Source organism: Acyrthosiphon pisum, chromosome A1, assembly GCF_005508785.2.
Source record: "Acyrthosiphon pisum isolate AL4f chromosome A1, pea_aphid_22Mar2018_4r6ur, whole genome shotgun sequence".
Taxonomy (NCBI): Eukaryota; Metazoa; Arthropoda; class Insecta; order Hemiptera; family Aphididae; genus Acyrthosiphon; species Acyrthosiphon pisum.
Genome location: NC_042494.1, coordinates 161168954 through 161191745, shown reverse-complemented (window position 1 = coordinate 161191745; position 22792 = coordinate 161168954). Strand labels below are relative to the sequence as shown.

At 26.6% G+C, this 22792-nt stretch overlaps 1 protein-coding gene across 1 annotated transcript in view; it reads right to left on the bottom strand.

The window, feature by feature from the left end:
- Window positions 1–22792, bottom strand: part of LOC100159323 (glycine receptor subunit alpha-2-like) — a 234806-nt gene that overhangs the window by 45516 nt on the left and 166498 nt on the right. The gene's annotated exons all lie outside the window — the stretch shown is intronic.

Sequence of the window (22792 nt, the reverse complement as noted above, 5' to 3'; positions counted from 1 at the left end):
ATTACTTGTTTCATAAAAAAATTCCCTATCTAAAGTACAATATTCCATGTTGAATTTTCAATCTATATCTAGGGCTATTTTATAAATCCCTCATCCTACTCGAAATAGTGTGTACAGAATATAAAAATAAAACGCACAGTAAAACCAATAGCTTCCAATCACTGTGCTCAAATCTAAAAAAATAGTAAAAACAGACTTCAATCTCAGAGATTTTTTATTACGTGTCATAAAACGTAGTGTTTGTTTTATCACTATAGCAATACAATTAATTTAAATTAGACTAATTGTTTCTTCATTCTAATGTCGTTGTATTACCCTTTTCCTGTCTTTTATGCAATTGCATCCTTCCGAAAATTAAATTTCGACGTAACTTAATTGAATTCTCATGCAGGATAGAGTTCCAATAGAATAATAAGGTTCGTTAGAATTTTTTTGTATCGACATTTTGATTTAAAACAAAAAATTCGGATCGAGGCCAATTGACTCATACTTTTTTGACTTTGCCCTGGTAATTTTATATCAAACAATATGGGATATCTTTTTATAGACCTCTTTAAAACGGAATCTGTGTAATTGCTTGGATAACGACAAACCAGCATGGTAATTCTCGATTTTAATGGTTTTATTCCCTTGGTGTGAAAATACACTAAACTAAAAGTATTTGGCTCGTTAAATTCCCGTATAACAGCATGAATCATTTATAAAACGCATTATATATGAAATAGATTTTGACAGATAAATAAGTAAAAATATTACATTTTTTGCTCAAGAAACCATATTCAGCATTCTGTATTATAAGTGTATCAGTGTCAGTGTACATTATAGGTACCTATTTATTAATCGTTGTTCAAAAATTGATAATCCGAACTTAATGCATAGCATGTTCATGTACTAAAAAAAAGTTAAAATTTTCAGATAAAAATTAAAATATTACAAAACAAAAGAATCAGACAGTCACACAATCCTTGCATTATTCAAAACCAGTAAATTTACGTAATTCAAAAAGAAACATAAGACAAGGGTGCTTGTGATTGAAATGTAAGCTTGTGGTCTAACGGCATTGCCGTAAGTTCTTCATCGAGAACGGGCTGTAGGTACCTACCCATTAATACTGTATAGGTATAACATCTATACCACGGAATAGTTTTGTACAATAACATTAACAAACTCAGGTTTTGTTTATTTAACAAAAGAAATCATATTTAATGAATAGTACTTGATTTCCATATAATACACCTATTTAAATCTAATGAATATTTCTACACACAGTTACACACATTATTCGAAACAAAAAAAACCCTTTTGAAATTAGTACCTATGCAATTATAGTTAATACGAAGATTAGGATTTAAAATGGTATAATAATCCTATGGAATGGTTTTGGTACGTGTGTCATGTATATTATGTATAATATGTATATGCATATTTTTTTTTTGTAAGAAATAAAGAATGATTTTCGTTTATCTTTTTTAGCAAAATCAAAACGCAGTTTTAAGATCTTTAAAATTATGCATATTTTTTCGTACAATACAATATGGAAATTTAAAATAAATAATAAACATACACGTACGTAAGCACTTGTTTTTGATTCGTAACACGGAAGTTGTACAATTTTTATTTAATTCCTAGCTTAGAGATAAAAATTTTTTACCGCGGCGACTATACGTAAATATTTTATTATTCTGAATTCATTTTTTATACATGGTTATATTCAAATGTAATAGTTTATTGTTTATATCGAACATCAATCGTATAACACTGGTGAGTGGTGATGTTTAGTAACAGCTGTCTCCTACGATAGATTTGCGATAGTTATTCAATAATACTCACTAAATGCAATGTGCATTTTTATTTAAATAAAAAGTATACAATGGAAATGTTATATTATATACAAATTTTCGGTTCTTTTTGTAAATAACAATTTTTCGTTAACTCCGTTTGAGAATATTTCACTGTAAAACAGAATTTGAATTTTTTATTTATACAATATAGAGAGTTGTAACATTTTATCAATACCTATATATGTATTTCAGTTTTCGAATAAATTATACTAATGACTTAGATGTTAATGATTGTTATAATAATACATTATATTATTATGACGAGTTCTCTAGAATAAAATATGTATTTTGGTGTAAATGTAATTTTATCTTGACATTTTGGACGAATATCATCATTAATCACTATAGTTTTCTATGTAATCAAGTTTAGCATTAATGTACCTACTCGAAAAACGCAATCAATGACTTACGAAAAGTAAGGTAAACTTTTTAATAATATTAAACAAATAGTGTCTGCCGTTTCCAATTACAAAAGGTAAACGCAATTACTTGCAATTTTCCAGTACTAGACTAATTTGTATAATGCATTAGTCGGAAACCTTAATTAGTAAATCAAGTTTTTGTTTTACCTACTCGGCTGGATACTTTACGTGCGTCGAAATAAATTTATTGAAAAATAGAAAAGTCAATGCATTTTTATTTGAATGTCATTATTGATAAAATACAACGGATCTCATTATTATATAAGTTCTTATATTATGTGGTTTATAGTAATTTTTGTATTTATATTTAATTTATATTTTGCTGTCGTGTGATAAAACATTTGGTAGGTTCACAAGTCACAATGTACAGCTAAGATTTCCATTCCTCCCGATTCTCTCCCATCCGTTTTAGTTTAACGAAATAATTAACCCCCGCATCCCTTTTTAGTTGTAAGATATGCCAATACTTACTAGCAGTATTTCGTCCTTATTATTATTATGCCCCTCCAATTATTATTTATTTCCCTTGATAATAAACATCATTAAGTTTATTTATTGCTAATAATTTTATTGAATTTTCCTACTTCTCCAGCCTGAGTAGCACCTCGACATAAGTTCATCTGTCTATCCAATTGATTTTCCCCATGCATCTCCTACATCTTCATAGTCTCTGAGGCCTAAAGAGATATTTTTTTATGTTTCATTGATCATCCATGTTTAAGTTTTATACCCATAAATGAATATTGTATTAATAAATAAATATAATAATGTAATTTAAAATCAATGGTAACTTTAATTTTTGTAAAAAATGTACTTAATTCTGTGCTTTTTTTTTCTGTATTAAATTCAGTTATAAAAAAAATCATAAGAGTAAGTTATACGACTGTTTTTAGAAAACAGATCAATATTTGAATATTTACAATAAATAAATAAACCTTTGTACAATTTGTGGATAGTAGAATAGGAATAATATTATATTGTTTGTGGTAAAAACTTAGAGGCTTAGAGGCGCAGTGCGTACCTTTAGGCACTACCTATAAAAATATGAATATTTAAAATATTTATGTTATAAAAACTGATTTAAAAAGAAAAAAAATATTTATTACCAAAAACCACGATGGATATTTTTATGTACAAACTAATTGACAATTTAAACAGGGTCAAAACAAAATGTTGGTAAGCAATGAGATGTAAATCAACAGTTATTATACGTATAGCCATTCATACAAGGGGTGACAACTGACAAGTGTTAACGTTAACAACAGTTCATAAATCACGAGCAAAAAAAATAAATTTATGTCGTTTGTCTCAAATAAAAACATTTTTAAAACAATCGACGGATGTGCAATAATGCAACAGCATCGTAATGTCTATAAAACGCTATGTGCCAATCGAATAATATTCATTATTTTATATTTGCTTATTATACCTAAATAATATCTTTGACGCGAAAAATATGTCCCACCCTTTCGACGTGTACATTCAAGATTACGGTGTAGAATGATATAAACATTTTTTATTTCATAAAAATTCAAATTCGTTACACGAAAAATAAAATTGACAAATTGATGATTGATAAATGTATAGACACAACGTTGTAGTTTATGATGTTTGTATAATAATGTATACATCATACGTGGAAAGTATGAATATATTTGAATGCAAAATCTGTGTATGTTATAGCTTATAATATATGCTATCTACCGGTAATGTAGGTAATTAATTCTCACATTATGACTATTATAATTCATTATGCATCTTATACGTTTCTGTAGGTACCTACCTGTTTTATAATAAAAACATATACAAAGTAACTACATTCAAACTATTAAAAACTTGCATCTTGCCACTTAAAATGTCGCTATGTTAGGTTATACTGCTAATTTATTATACACATCTGCAGATTTATCACCTGAGTCAAAGATTTCCCAGCTCGCTCTAATCAGGAAGAAAAATCGTTTAAATTTTTTAATTTTAGTAGGAATAAATCATTTTTCACCGAATTTTATCCCCTCAACCCCTAAATATCCGTATAGTAAAGAATAAATGGCCTGAATAAATTTCCAAGCTTGAAATTAAATTCCCACTTCACCCCAGACATATATATTATATATATTACGCAGTTTGATGAAAGTCTAGTACCCATAACTGTATATACATGCTATATTATGGTATACATTTATCTCTGTATTGTTTAATTTTTGCGCGTAACATGGTATTTTGCCATGTTTTCCTAAATAAAGTTTTTTGACATTTTTTTTTTTAATTCTAATATTTGAAAGTTATTATTTTGTGAATTAAAAATCAATAATTGCCCAAATTATATGTACTAACATTAAAATCGTTTTTACATTTTTTGTATTGATTTTTAATAGCTAACTATAATATGTGTGTAAGTATAAATATTATTTTGAAAATTTAGGTATGACATTTTAATTTTAATCTATGTTTGTAGATGAAATTATTAAGTCGGAAAAAAGTAATCGGCACGCACATGGTTAAATATTCTGTAAAAATTGGTTTGGTTTCAATTTCCAGTATCCACCAGTGAATGTAATAATAGTATAAAATATTTAAACTATAGTGAAGTAAAAATGTATATTTCGGGATTATTTATATAGTTTCAAACATATTTAATAATATATAAAACATGTATATTATATTATTATACATACTCATTACTCATACAATAGTTTACGAGACATTAAAAAATCAATTACACATTGAATTATATTAATGTTATATTCCTACATTTGATTTCAGATTATCTTATTATATGCAAATATTCCAAAGCTTTATGATTTCCTTTCGTTATTTAAAATAATATAATTTAATGTATATTTGGGAATTAATATAATTCTGAATGTATAAATAATACATGAATAAATAATCACAAAATCTGTTTAGAGGATTATATGAATTTATGTATTAAAAACGATTAAATTAACCAACAATGGTTTTTAATGTATAGGTAGGTACCGTGTTTTACAAAAATATAAAATCAACACATTATTTTGGTAATAATTACTTACATAAAGTTTAAAAGTTTTATAAGTAAAATAAAATAATTTTAACTCAGTGGGATGTAAAAATATTTCTGATTTTTATATCTGCCTACATGAGTACCTACCTAGGTTATATTTATTAATTTTTTTTTAACATTAACCGTACACAAAACACATGGGTACCTATTTCATTTTATGCTTATTATCATGTTGAAATTAGTTTATTAAACATTGTACATTGTATTTAATTGATTTGATTATACAATTTTAAATTAAGACAAGTAAAAATATATTCTGATGTTATATTTTGCCGCCAACGAGTAAAATAATAGGTAGGGTTATGGGTAGAGTACAGGTACTGACTATGACAACTGAATAATAGATTTTTTTTGTTATTTAATTTTTTAATTTTTGTTTATTACACACAATCTGTTACAATAAAATGAAGAAAAGCTTAAGAACAACTCTAAAGATTATATTTTAGTGAACAGCTGGATTTATAACGAGAGTACCAAGATTGTATTAAAACGCTTAAAAATAAAGCTCAACAGAATGGAAAAAGTCTTGTTTTAAACCTTATAATAGAATTATGCATAGGAAGAGGATAAGCACTGTTTTATTAGATAGTTACATGCGTTCGCAGAGTTAGTTTGTATAAATTCGTCAAAAGTCTACTGTTTTTATACTTTAATAGTTTTAACTTATAACAAAAATGACAAGCATAAAAATAAATCGAATTCCTGTTAAAGAATTACAGTAGTTATTCTCAACAGGTAGGACGCTGGGAGAATGAATACCTAGTTATTAGTTATTATAGTTATTACAAAACCAAATATAGGAAATATAATATTATGTATACCTATAAGTTCTTATCTCAATATAGTAAAGTCACAATAATAATACACATAATGTGAAATTTTATAGACACCTTAATATAAAGAACACCTAACTATAAAATACACGTCGTCATTGAACCCACAAGACAACCGATATCATTTGGACACCTTAATAGCCTAAATAGCCTAACCTAAATAGCCGAGATCGAAAAAGAACCACACCAACATCTAATGTACATTTTGTGTTACCAATCTACTAGATTTAACTATATTTTAAGAATCCAGCAATCATAGACTTCATTACGAGGTAGCGATGCGTAGCAAATGCTACCCCGCCAAATTTATTCACTGACTGCTCCAAGACTCTATTAGACATACAATTGAATTAAAAATATTATTCAAGATGCTTGCTTCCGCATGATTTTACTCCGAATGACGCCCCTGCCAGCAATTATTGCAAACTAATTTATTTTAATTTGAACATAGGCTGATTATATCTAATATAGGTACGCTTCAATCCTTAATAGTTCAAATATAGTTTTAAATAAATAATTAAATTAATATAAAATGTATTTATTATTATTTTAACAGTTCCATTATGTTCAAATATTATAAATACAAAATATTCCGTATAATATTAAGAATGTTATTTATGTATGATTCAAATTATAACACTACGATTACATTATTTTACGATATGAGTATGCAGTTGACTTTAAAACTGTATTGCTACTAATTTTTTCAAAATATATCTATATCAGATGAACATAATATAGTAACTGTAGCATACGTTTATCGAGTCACATAATTGTAGTTGATTATTTTTTTATAAACTCACATAATATGATAACAAAGTGGTGAACATTACAGATGGAAAAATTGATCTATACCATACAACAACATAGTAATTAATAAGTGCTGGCTGAAGCAAGTGACACCACTTGACCGACTAACAACTGATACCCAGTGCCACCAACGGTGTACCATTAAACAATCACATACATTACAGTACAAAACCCTAGAATTAACAACCCCCTCTAGTGGCACTCAAAGCCTCCTCAAAGCCCCCTCAAAAAATAATAGTATACCATTCTTAAAAGTATGTACCTAAAAATTATAATTTAAAAAAAAATGTGCTGGGGCTTGAGCCCCCCCTAAAAAATTTTCCTATTTGCGCCACTGACCCCCCCTCTCTTATGTCATGGATACAGTACTGGGGCCTCGTCTGTTTCTATACAGTTTTTTAATGCGCCTGGTCTAAAGATATATTATTTATGTTAAAAAATAAAATATAAAATGTTCATATTATAAAAACTAAGTAGGTACTACATTATGATGAAGTTTGAAAATTAGTAAAAAGTAGGAATTGTGAACAATGTAGTTCAATGTAATGGATGATATAATTATGTAGTTATTGAGTTATTAATAATATTAACATATTTAATTGTAAATTGATATAAGGCGTTATTAACATATTAATTAATATATCTATATATTTTTTATTTATCTTTCAAAACACCGACGACAAAGATTATTATTTTTAAATCGTACAATATGGATACAGTTTTACAATACATTTATTAAATGGTGACATAGTTTAAATTAAGATATAAGTAAGAGATATAAGATATTTAGAAATGTATAATACACATGATATTAGATAATTATTTTGCTAGTCTCATTAGTTTTTTTTTCAAATTATTCTAAATGGTACGAATACACAATATCATGATAATAGAAATTAAACATTTTTTCATGACTTAAGATTGACCGTTGAAAGGGACTCACTAAATGTTTGGACATCTGGGGCTCAATATATAATTAATCCAGTCTTGCATAATACATCCATAATATATATTATCATGCCTACGACCTACCTATATATTTTACAAGAATGAATAAGAATTTGTTTGGACAATATCTAGTTACGAACGGTGTAAATAATAATTAATCAGATTATCAGACTAACTTAAATGTCAACAATAATAAAAAACAACACGCCGCTAGTTAACGACCGTAAGAGTATTAATATTAATATACCGGTGCGTATGGGACGGTTATTTTCCAACTTGTCAAAAGTAAATATTGTAAGTTCCGTATTCTGATGCATTACAAAGACTTTGTAATACCATTATACCAATATATTGATGTTTGGTAATATTTCTCCAACGCACACGTCAGGTATTGGAGAAAGTTGTACTTAATCGTAAATCATGCCGGCACCAAGTGCCAAAGTCTTTGAATACAATTGACTGATGATTTATAAGCGTTCGTTGGCGAATACTTATGAAGCCTCAATATTTAGACCAGCTATTACACCATTATGTACTTGGTCGATACAATATTATAATATACATTGTAATCGTATGACCCTGGTTGTACAACTGTTTAAGCTGATTATGGTATAGGTCAATAATGTGAGTTACGATGACGTGTTTTAAACTATATCAACAGCTGTTCCTATTGTGGATAAGATTATAATGAGCAACATTTTTTCTGACGAGAGTAAACTTAAATATTATTATGTTATTGTTGTATTCAAAAGTTTAATAATTTCTCTTTAACAATTCATGAGATTTTTTGTATTACCTACCTGTATTTCTTGTAACCTGTGGAGATACTAATTTGTCTGTGTGTATGTGTGTGTGTGTGTGTGTGTGTGTGTGTGTGGGCGCGGTGGGCGGGGGTTGAGTACCTCAGTTTACTACTATTATTATTTAACGGATAATTTTCCTGAAAATATTGACATAAAGTATTGACGTCAAAAGAATAATTTTGGGTTATTTAACTTAGTGTACAATGAATAATATATCCATAATATATAGCTATCAATATGTCACATTTTTAAAAATGGCCCCAAGTATAATAAATATTAGATCTGATTTTACAAAATATATTTAGTGTTTTTCATAAACCATTTTAAAAGATTATTATCCTTAATACTGACATTTTAATAACTCAATAACTACTTGTTCAAGTTTTGTATTACGTAAGTACATCAATGTGTTCGTATAAACTATCCACTAAACAATTTACAGTAAAAAAGAGTTGTTCTTATTTGAAAAACAGAAGGTGGTATCGCCACAGAAGACTTCATAAATAGTAAAAAAAATCTCAAGAATTTGAATGTATAGTCTTTGTCAGTATATTTGAATCAGAATTTAAATAAAAACATTATTAAATGAAAAAACGGGAGTGAGTAATATTTCTTGTTTTGAAAAAAACAATTATAGAAAATTGGCAATACTTCCATAAGTGAAGATTGTGAAGACATGTGAAGATTACCGTCCAGTGAATAGATTACATTATGAGGTCTCTGTACCATTTATATTTTAGGTGACGGTGTATGTCGTATGATATGAAACCAAAATATACATTGTAAGTTTCAAATATAAGAATTAAAAAAAAATTTTAATGCTTGATTTGTATAATATGCGAAAGTGTTCTTACACAAAAGACTTTTCTAACACAAAAGTAAATTATTAATAACGCAACACTAATTTACAATTAACTACGTGAGATTAATGAGATAACATAACATAACTATATGTTGGATATAGTTGCATACAGTGTTGAGCCGAGATAAATATAATTTTATCTAGATAAAGATAAAGATGAAAATTTTTTTTTTTATATTGGTTTATGGCACTCTATGTAAGCTCGTAGCAATATAGAATAACTTAATAGTATGTTATCGAAAATGTCGATAGTTATTAGTAAATACTACCTACTTAATAAATTACTTAATTGTCTACCTATAAATAATAATAAATAAAATTCGTTTAATAAATTGAATTATTTAGATGAACTCAACACTGGTTGCATATTGAATGTTCCTGGCCACAGACTTTATAATCACATGTTTTCGATGTTATAACTGTTGTAGGTAGTTTGAAATTAAATATTGGCTCAGAAAAAAATCTAAAAACATTTTATTGATATTAGTTATATTTTTTTAGTATTTTTATAACTAATTTTTTTTTTTTTATTCAATGTTCGTAAAATAAATATTTAAGTAAACTTTACTTTGAAAATAATTGAATTTCAAAAGTCTATCATAGGTGTAATGTATGTGATTGTAATGGTACACATTTGTGACACCGCGTATTAATTGTGAGTGGCACGGGCAGTGTCTTTTGCTTCAGTCATCACTATTATGTTATTATGCTGATCAGTGGTACAGATAAATTTTCATTTGTAATGATCACCACTTTGTTGTTTCATTTTTGAATCAATAAAAAGTAATATGGTATAGTAGATGTACGTCTACTTACTTATTCATCAAAATAATGTTTTTCTAAATTATTTTCATAATATTATAGTTTCATAATTATATTATTGTTTTAATTTTATATTATTGTAGCTTATGAATATAGTTTAATATTTAACAGAGATAAATTTTAAACGAGTTTTTAATTACCTATTAATTAATATTTTAGATTTTGAGAGAGCGAGAATATTAATTGAAAATTGCTAAGTTATGCGTTATTTTTTGACATTGGTAACTGTTTTTATAATCTTTAATTTATTTAACATTTTTATTGTGTACAGTTATACCTAAACAGATATCAGGCCATATGAATATATTAATATATTATTAATCATTAAATAATATACTTTCATCTTTCTAATGCTTAGTTTATCTTATTTTATTGATAATTAATAAAGATTTTTTTTAAAATTTGTATTCATGTACCTATATGTATACATTTGACAATTTTAACTAATATTTGTTGAAATCATTATTGCCATAAAATGGAATGTAAATATTCAGTGTATTCATTTTATTTAAGTGGCCATTGAAAAGAGTTAGGCAGGCAGGAAAAGGGACTGAATACTCGCATACCTAGCTTATATAGAGAAAAAAATGGCGTAGAGCTTAAGCTCCCTCGATTTAATTTTTTATTTACACATATGTATGGATAAGGATTTAATTTACGATGATGTTTTAAAATTTAAAATAATGTTTATTTTTAAATAACGAAGAATAATACTTTATCCGAGATCCGCCAAATAATTATGTTAATTAGCTATGTTTTAATAAAATCCGTCATTAAGACCAGTAGAACCTTTTCCAATAAAGGGTACTCCGTTCTATTAATTCGATGACTGACGTATACTTATTTTATAATATTAATTTTAGATTCTGAGTGGAACGATAAATGTATTGATTTTTCAATGAAGTGTGTCTTTTTTTTTATTGTGTCTTTCATCACCCTTTAGGACAGTAAAAGTACTTAGATTTTCTTTTACAGTAGCTCTTCTGGTAGGAAAGTGAATCTAGTTGGTACTTTGGGGGGGGGTTAAAAGTAAAATTCTTTCAGTAGTTTTCAAAAGCGTCGTGAAAAACAAAAGAAAAATTAAGGAAAAACATGCATTTTTACGCAAAATCTGTTTTCGAGAAAATTTATTTTGGATTTTGGTGGAACTCTAAAACAAATGATCGTAGATATATGAAATTTTCAATGGTTGTTTATATTTCTATTTTCTATACATGACAAAATTTTAAAAATATTTTGATTTGTTTTGAACTGTTTAGGGACATTTTCAGTTTCCAATTTTATTAGTTTTTTTTTTATATGAATGTCAATAAAACTTTATTTGTTGAGTAAAAATACTTGAAAATTTAATACAAGGCTCCTACTATATTGTTACAATGACATTTGAAAAATATTAAAAATCCTTAGTCACAGTTTTTTTTATTGGCATTTAAAGTTAAAAATTTGACAAAATATGGAAAAATCACGAAAATTAGCAAATTATTTTGAGTTAAGAATTCATACATTTTTCTTTTTAAATCTAAGATTTTAAAATGTAATACAAGATTCCTCATAATATTGTCTACCTTTATCAAAAAAAAAAATGTCTACAAGAAAGTCAAATTAAATTTTTATGAGCGTTTGAAATTCATATTTTTACAACATTTGATATTTGCTCGATTTCTCATGTGACGATTTTCTTATTTTATTGTAATTAAAAACGAATGACTGTAGATATTTGAAAATTTCACTATATGTTAATATTTTCATTTTTTATACACCATAACATTTTAAAAATATTTTGACTCTTTTTGAGCTGTTTACGGATATTCTCAGTTTTCAATTTTTTTAGTTTTTTTTTTCTATAAATAACAATACAATTTTGTTTGTTGGGTAAAAAAGCGTGAAAATTGAATGCAAAGTTCTTGATATATTGTTACAATAGTAGTTGAAAAATATTTAAAATACATAGGCACAATTTTTTTTTATAAGTATTTGAAGTTCAAATTTTGACAAAATTTATCAAATTTAAAATTGAATAATTATTTTGTAGTTAAAAATTTATAAAATGTTCAACTTTTATATCTAAGGATTGAAAATTTAAAACAAGATTCCACGTAAGTAGTTAATTCTGTTACCAAAATATCTAAAAATACATAAGCACAGTTTATTTTTATACTCATTTTAAGTTCAAATTTGGACAAAATTACATATAAAAAAAACCTAGAATAACTATTTAAGTTATTTTGTTATGATTGTATAATATTTTTCGTGGGTACTTGAAACTTCTAAAGTATACTATTATACTATTATCTATGATAGTACCACGATTTTTTGTTGATGTATAACGCGTTATAAGTACTTACCTAATGGATATTGTGATATGATTAATTTGGAATTTATTATAGATACATATTATTGGTTAATTTTTTTTTTAAATTTCATAGTTAAGTATGATATTATACCATTGAATTCAAAATTAATACCATCCATTATACAGTGACCCACTTGTAACCTAATGTACAGCAGAGCGACATCCACTTACCCACCTTTTTATTATTTATTATTTTTTGTTATTTTAATCATTTAAAAGAACACAATTTACAATCTGTAATATTTATTATTAAATCGCTGGTACAGTAATAAAATTATGAACTAAAAAATATTCTTAAGATAATCAATTTTTTATATACTATATGTGTTACACTGTAAGTCTGTAACTAATGTTCATTATGTTCCACTGACCACCCAACACACATCTAAACGGTATTTATTCGAAAAACGATATTTTTTTGTCCATTTCTAACAGATGACAGTTGACTAATCATTACAAACGCTCACAAAACACGTTTATCAGAAACAAAAATAAAAAACAAACTTTACGAAAATAAACTTGACTATCTTATTTTTACAATGGTTTATATGTCGTTAACCTGCGATTTACTGTTGCTGAGCTATATCAATTCGAAATTGATGAATATAACTTTGTATACTTGTTGAGTTATGTCAGTGATTGTATTTATTTTTTTAGTTTACCTCATGTAATAAGTTAAAATATAATTAAACTTTAAAACAGTTAATCCGTGGTTTAGTTTGGTGACAAAACAATATAATGTATAAGCAATGACCCTCAATATTCAATGGATGGTAGGTCCTATAATTTTAATTCGAGAAAAATAACATTTTTTTTCTGAATAAGCTGTCACTTTTGATAAAATAATAATGATAGAATTATTTTTAACAGGTTGCATATAATTGTGATAGTTGAACTTGAATGTTTAATGTTGAATTGATAAGGTTCTTAAAAAGGAAATAATATATCAATTTCAAATTTGTGACTAAATATTCTGTAATTGGATGATACGATGAAAATCAAAACAATACTATCTATTTATAAGTTGTTTTGTAAATATGAATAGTATATTATTTTATTCAATATCCTGTGCAATAGTTTGTTTTTTATACTGAAAATGAAATTGTGTCTATACATTGGCAAACGCACACAGTTGTGTTGCCAAAAAAGACAAATGTAAGACATTTAGTTCAAATCCTATCAATAGAAACATCATACTTACATATTTTATATCTATATAATATTGACAAAAAAAAAAATACGCTATGCTTAATACATTTATTTATTATAAAAATCATAGATTCCATTATTAGAGTTAAGTGCATTGTTCCATATGCGAGTATTATATCAAACTGTATTATTAATATTATTCAATTATTTGTTATTCAATCGTATAAGTTTGTTATTTACTACTAATTGTGTAGTAGATAAGTAATACTATTATAATCATAAGCTAATGAAATGTTTGAACATTTAACGATGCTTATAGATTAAAATTGATAAACGATAAAACTGTCAAAAACTAGATGGAACATTTTTGGAACATCTTTAATAATAATACCGAACTGTCAATATAATATGATTTGATGATATTATGTATTTTATAAATTATATAATTATTTATTTGGTCCAGTAAGAAATAATTAATATGTGTAATTGTGAGATAAATTAAATATATCATTTATAATATTACATATTATAAATCGAATATTTAGAGGACTTGATACCCGTCTGACGTGTGTTGCCTTCGCCTAAAGCCATAGTATAGCCCATTTTACGTGCATAATAATCCATTTTAACCTGATAATTTTAATATTAGGGTGAATTGATTGATTAAAAAATTTAAAATTAAGTGTTTTATACTCCTCATAATTTGAATACAAATGGAAATATCAAAACAAGCCAACATGGCAACATGGGACCCTCTAGATAATATTTTTAACTTTAAACTTAATTATATTTAGGTAAATTCACTCTAGTATTAAAATTAACAAATATGAATTATTTTGAACATAAAATGTGCGTTTGTAAAATGGAGGAAACACATGCGGGTATAATGCTTTCTTAATTTAATATTTTGAAAGGCACGAGTCATTTTTAATAAATATTATTCATATTAATACAAAGATAATTGAATACAAGATGAGCATACTAATCAAAACAAACCAAACTAAGTGTGTTTTTAAGTCATAGAGCTATTTAACGATTATAAGTTAAAAAGCGCCCCTATAAACCATGTAAATGTTTAAAATAAAATATAATCAACAAAATATGCAACATGAGCAAAAAAAATATGTTTATTATGATACAGCATATTTTTAATAATGATATTATGATTATAAGAAACAACTCATTCTTAAAATAGTTGTGAATGAAACACGAATATACTATTTTGTACTATGTAAATATACAAGCGAATGGCATAAATATATGCACAAATTACTTTCATTTCATACACATTGCGTCCTTAAAAATGTATGTTCTGACAGAATTAGAACAAAAATGATCTAATGGATTTTATCGCATAAACACATATACATCTAATCATGAACGAAATAAAATGTAATATTATCTTTGAGTAATTTGTATTCCTATTTTTTTATATTAGTTTTTACTTCAATAATATACTCCAACAAGAGATGAAAAAATTCTCTGGCGTAAATAAAAGTACATAGGTATTTATTTTAATATACACCGAGAGTGGATTGTGTAAAGGGCAGGGGACATTAGGTAAATTAGATTGGTCAGGGCTGGAAAGTGCCAAGTATAAATGTGTGTCATTGTGTAGAAAGCTTCAGATGGAATTAATTTATTCTTTACCACGCGATGTTATCGTTTGTTGTATAGTGCACGTTTTACAATGTTTAAGAAACAAGACTATTATACCATTAATTACCGACCAACTCGTAACAACAGAAACATCAAAAAACTTATATTTTTCATATATTCAATATATTTACATAGATACTTTTAACCCTTTAAGAATACTAATTGTAATTTAACTGAAATCTACTATACGATCGTATACTGAAATTGTGATAGAGCTCAGCGTTTGGGTGGAATATACAGCACACCAAGTCAATGGTAATTTACATTTTCATACCTAATAATGTTTTGTTTTAATTGAAAGTAAGTATATTTTTTTCATTTTTGTTAAGTTAAAATTATATAATATAATATGATGAAAACTATTATTTTTTTTATCATTATCGTAATTGATAATTATATTATGCCTATACGGTTGACTGTTGAGTACATAATATAATATGTTTGGAACGTTTTTGCCTCCATAAAAATTTTAATTTGTTTAAAATATATAATTATAATTGTATTAGATTATATATAATATAAATATAATTCAATGAATACATTGTAATGTGCATATATAATGAATAATAACGTGGCAGATAGTAGATATGCAGGTAACCTATGCAACGTAAAAACCTGTTGCCATTTTTGCCATCACATTTATTTCGTATCCCCACTTAGGAATACAAAATATATATTAAGGAAGCTATATTAGGTTGTATTGTTAATGACAAGGGATAAAAAGGTAAATTATTTTGGTTGAATTTTAAAACCTCCGTTTTTAAATGGCATTCGGACGGATGAACAAGAGATGAATCCAACATTTGAAACTATCGTCGTAAAGCTGTTTGGTATCCTGGCAGGTGTAGATTAAGTAAATGGTAATCACAAGGCCTTGCCTTTTTGAACCCTGAGCACGTACGGTTTGTATAGTCTCGTCATGATTTTCAGAGAAGCAAAAAACTGAAGGGGTATACACGAGTGTGCCTGTGCGTGAGTGAAGAGAAAAACGCAATTCCCTCTGATCATTAGACGTCGTTTGTTTGTGATGACTGTTTACCAATACGATTAACGAAATAGTCGTGTATTTTAAGAGCCAGATGTATTGTCAAATAGAGAGGACGGGTGTTGACGAGAATTATGTATATAAAAGCCACATGACCCACATGCTGAAAAGTGTAAAGATCCGAGCTAGGGTATTAAACAACAAATACGTGTCCGGCTGATGGACGTACCCATCCATTATCGTTTATCAGCATTACTAGATTATCGGTAATGACTTCAATCGTAATTCGACGGTGGTACACCTGAAGTAGACTTGTAGGAAAGGTTTCAGCCAATGTAGGTATTCGTTAAGTGAACTTGATTTAATAATGAACGATACCTACATTACCTTTAAGTAATTAACCAATGAAATCGATATTGAATAACGTACTTATAGCACATTAGACTATATATTATGGGTTTATTTATGATTGGGTACGGATTATTCGTTAAACTCTAGTGAAAAATAAGTAAACTATAATCAAAGAATATTTAAAAATGAATGTATACTGCAATGTTGTGACATTAACAACCAATACGACTAACTAAAATGATTAAATTAGTGTAAAAATAATAATAATAAAATATATCAAAATTGCTTTAATTATGATTTATTAGTTATTATAGTACTAATTATACTATGAATTATTATAGTATTATGTGATACAAAGTAGTCTTTGAATAGAAGAGTGGATACCTACCAATCATTCAATAATATTTGTATAGTAACAAGCATGTTCTTCTCAAAGAACAAATACAAATTAATAAAATAAACCCTATCATATTTGGATTATTTTATTTGGAACAATAATTATTATCATCGAAAAAAAATATTTCATGCATATTGTGTGTATATCTTTGAAGAAAGGATGAAAGTTTAATAGATTAAATAGGTGACGAATGGTCCAAATTATGGACAAGTCAAGTACATGTATTTTGGGGCTTAATTAATAAAAAATAAGAATCGATGTGATGCGTAGTGAAGTTGAAAATGGTTATACCCGGGATTTTGTGCATTTTTACAATAAGAGGATATTTTATGGACGTTTTCAGTAAATCTGTAGACTATCAAAGTATTTTAAAGAGCACTTTAATGACATGGAAATTACTCTTGGTTCAACATTTTTTTTCATGGTTAAACTGCGCTTGCTAAAATGTTTTCGTTTCATCAGTACTTATTGATATATATATATATATATATTATATAGAGATAAACGTAATGACTATAATAATTATTATAGAATACTATTTTAAAGGATATTTTAGTTATTGTTTTTGTGAATGAGATAGATCCGTTAGCCATTAAACGGTAGATATGGTTAAAGCTAAAATGTTGACATTAATGTTTTATTTCTTACTTGATATTCTATAAAATAATTTTTTTACAATAAATATGAGTGCTGCGATGGGGGCTGGGTGGGTGAGTGAAAAGGCATTCTTCCATTGAAGGCATATCAGAATGTGAATATTTTAACTCAACACCTTAATAATTATCCAAATTGAATACTTAATATACATTTATAATATATTATTATATGTAGGGGCCCAGTAGGTCTTATAAATGTCGAGCACACAACTCTGTTGTTAGATTATAACTTCCTTAGATTATGAGGTTAACAATTTATTAGTCTAATAAGCGTGTAAATACAAATATTACAAAAGTCATTTACAAACATACTCGATGAGTTTATCTTGTATATCGAACCTAATCAGAGGCGGATCTAGGAATTGTATAGCAGCATATTGCTATGCGTTGATAATAAAACTTCTTCGGTACTTATCACGAACTGCTTCGGGGTAAGAACAAATTTAACCTATTTTTTGATAGTAGTCTACAATCAGTATGTTTAGTTCTACAACTTCCAGTGCCGTGCTAACTTTCATTGGCACACCAGGGCAATAATATTTGGTACCCTATTAAACATACATATATTTAAACATTTGCTTTCCTTTAAAATATTAAAAATGTTTGCCACCCTAGAGCATTTGCCCCATTTCCCACTTCCTTGGCACGGCTCTGAAAAATTCTGCGTGATACATGATACTTAAGTAATTAGGTACTAATTTATAATAAAAAAAATTTCAATATGTGGAACGGTAAATGCTTCAGCTACCAAACACCTTTCTTAAATCCATCACTGTACTTAATTGATGTATACTTGAATATATTTTTAAGTACAAAACGATATATATACCTACCTCATTCTATGATTTTCAACGTATTATATTATTCGCAACTATTATAATTACTTTACATTACAGTGCCAAAATATTATCTATATGTCTGTAATATATACTGATTTTATGTTTCATTTTAATCTCTTTTGAACAACGTCCAATACCAACATAAAAAATACTATTGTATTAAATAATTTTTGTATGAATCATTTAGGTAATTAAAATTTCACAAGCTTTCACATTTTTACTGTTCATGGAATTTTTTTACAATTTGGTCATACGAATTTGCTTGACACTTTGTTTGATCTATTTTGTATTTACTTAAACAAATATTTAAAGTAGAAGTTGTTTTATTTTAATATACGCATCTAAATATGTAAACATGTCATATACATTTCAATATAAACTTAATTTACTAAATAAAATATATTAAACTATTATGTTTTACCAGTGGCGTAGCCAGGATTTTTTTTCGGGGACTGATCAAATTTTACACTTTTACACATTAAATACATACTAGCACAGATAGTTAGCTAAAAAGTGTTAATACTTATAGGTTATAGGTAGTACATTTTTAAATATTTTAAATATAATTTAAGACTTTTTGAGCGACTATCATAGACCATTAAAATAATTTTTAAATTTTCTAAACATTTCAGGGGAGGGGGGGGGCCCTCAGCCCTTCCCCCGAATACGCTACTGTGTTTTACACTTGCACATTGATAATAATATTATCATATTTGGAAAACAATAGCTCAATATAATATTAGTCTTTCTATTCTATTCATTTTGACTTAAAAATTCAAGAATGGAAAACGTTTTTAATTTTTTCGTTTTCGTTTTTGTTTATTGATTTGAAAAATATCGTTTTTGTTTAACATTTTTAAACGTTTTTGATTAATGTTTTTAAAAACGTTATTTTTCTTAATTGTTTTTTACTAACGTTTTTAAAAACGTTATTTTTCCATATTGTTTTTGATTAACGTTTGTAAAAACGTTTTTGCCGATTGTTTCCAAATTTTTGATAATATATTTTTTTTTTATATTATATTTTTATATAACTTATAACTTTTAACTTTTAAGTTATAATAGTAACGCGAAATACAGAAATGATCTTAAAAGTTAAAAATTAAAATTATAATTTATATAAAAATTAGAGAATTCAAAATTTCTGATTTAAAACTAAAAAGTTTTTAAAGTTAAAGATTAAAAAGTAAAGACAAATGAATTTTTTTTCAAAATTTTTTTTTCATGGTATAATTTAATAATGTATAATACTATAATTTATTTTCGTTTTCGTTATTGATTTCGTTCTTAAATATTTTTCGGTATTTGGGATTTTTTGTTATTGTTTTTCAGTTGTTTTTTGTTTTGTTTTATTAATTCTTTTCGTTTTTGTTTTTTTTTCGTTTTCGTTTTTTGTTTTTTTCCGTTTAATAACGTTTTTTAAAAACGTTTTCAAAAACGTTTCAAACAGCTTATTAAATAGAATATAATCGGCTATATTATTCCCAGAAAACTGACTACTACATGTAGTAGACAAGTTGTAATTTTTAACTCTTTTTTTCTGTTAATTTCTGTTAAATTTTAATAATTTATCATATAATTATAATAAGAGGAGAGGTATTTATTATTGAAAAGCCATTGTAAAATTGTTTACATAAAATAATTTTAAATTGTACAGTATTGCCTTTTGTGTTTTGATACATAAATTATATGTCTTTCATTTGCATAATACGGATCTCTTATAAGTTATATAAGTTTTAAAACACAATTTGAAACGGCGTATGTTATAATTACATAATATAATTTAAAATAAAAATATGAAACGATGCAAAATGTTACCTATATTATTTATGCACAACTTGTTGATAACACTAACATTTAAGATAATGTTAATACATATATCGCTAATGGCCTAGTTGTTAAAAATGAAATTTAATACTTTAAAATGAAGTTTTATTAGAATATATTATAGCCTATAGGTACTTTATTAATAAATAATATATTAAAGTCTGTATGGACAGACGGGAGGTGCGCCTCATAGTTTGGTAACCGCTCATGTAAAGGACATTTTTGATTTATAGATGATTAAATAATAATGCGGCGTGACCAAATATGTATATTTAAATAAAAATTGTACTACTCATAATATAATACTAAAAAAATCATTAAAAAAAATAAATAGATTTGTAGCGGTGTATAAATAATCATTCTAATAGGTAATATAAATTATAATATAATTATTACACATGATATGTTTTTAAGAAGTTTATACTATTTGACAGATATTAAACTAATATACCTATTAACCTATACAATATCGTGATATAATCTTAATGTAGGTACCTATTCAATTTACTGAATGCAGCAGTAGACTCTATTGTTGGTTTCATCAGTTCATATTAATAATTCATTAATGCTTGTAAACTATAACGGTATGAGAAGTATGACAATGATCCAAAGTCTACGCATATAGTTGATATTCCATTAGACAAAACGTAATATGGATCAGTGGTGTAATTATTAATTTATTAACTTTAAAATGTATCAACTTATTAATTAGTAGTTATAAGTATGTAGTAGGTATTTCATATTATACATAATAATATATCAACATCGAATTTCATGATGTATATTTTTATTTTACGTTTTAAATAAATTATCGTATTTGAATTAAACGTTTAGTAAATTTGAAAATATCTAGTATTGTTTTAATATACATATTATTACCATTGAGTATATACTACAGTAGCCAGGAAGGTCACTTGGGGTATGTTCGCCCCCCCCCCGAATTTTTTTTAAAATTTGTTTTGGTTGTTTTATAGTATGTTTGATAAAAATTAAAAGTTAAGGCTGTTGAAAACGAACCATTTTTAAGAGGTCGGATTTAGGAAAATTTAATATTTAATATTCTATATTATCCATCGTGACTGTGTGTGTATATATGTATAGTGACTGATCATTAGTGTGCGTGAGTTTCCCGAAGTTTTATGTAATTAAAGATAAACTACTGTTAAGATTCTAGGAAATCCAACACTTACATACGTGCAGTCACACGTCACTATATTTTGCGAACAACAATTTTCAACTCCCATGTGCCACGAAGGTCCCAAAAATCGGAAGAAAAATTCACCCAGTACCAAAAGGCATAAATAATTAATGTTGGAAACATATTTGAATTCCATAATCTATTTTCTAGGTCATGTAGGAAATGGATTTTTGATTTGTTGTATCGTTTAATTAATATAGTGGGGGACGAAATTCGAATTCCGACCACAGGCGACATTGCTCTCTGTGGGCAAGAAACTGTTTAGACCGCAAGACCACCATCCCCCAACTGGGCATGGCAGAAACCTACGGGTGAAATTCTGCAAAATAGGCATCTGAACTAAGCCTTCAGGCCTACTCCCGTACCACCATACACAAAGAAAAAATTAGTATAGAACAAAATTAATTTTCTTTCTTTTTTTTTAAATTTTCTTTTTTGTAGTATTACTAAAATTGTCTAAAAAAAAATATATAACTTCCTACAAAACACAGACAAAAGAGAAGAAATTCTAATATTCTTTCAAAATAAAAATTGGACATGTATATTCATGAAATGTATATTGTGTTTTATATATTTTTCTCTTTATTCGTCTAAATGCACCAAAAAACGACCAGCTTTCAATAGCCTTAATATAGCATTGTTTTCTTGTTAGTAAATTGTAATAATATTCCACTAAAAAATGAAATATTTTGTTTACAACACATATTGATATAAATATATAATTATATATTAATATTCTTATATTAATGAATACATAAATCTATGGTTTACAATAATGTTAATACCATGACAAATTATATAGTGGTATCATCACAGTTGTACTAGTTTTGCGCAGTAGATACGCATCTTCTTCACCTCCGGCCTATATCGTAGTTCTCCACTTCTTATTGGTTGATTTTGTTCTATGTTATATATGTATGTATATGATTGACAGCCAATAAGAAGTGGAGAACCACGATATAGGCGAAGTAAAGAACGGAGGATGCGTATCAAA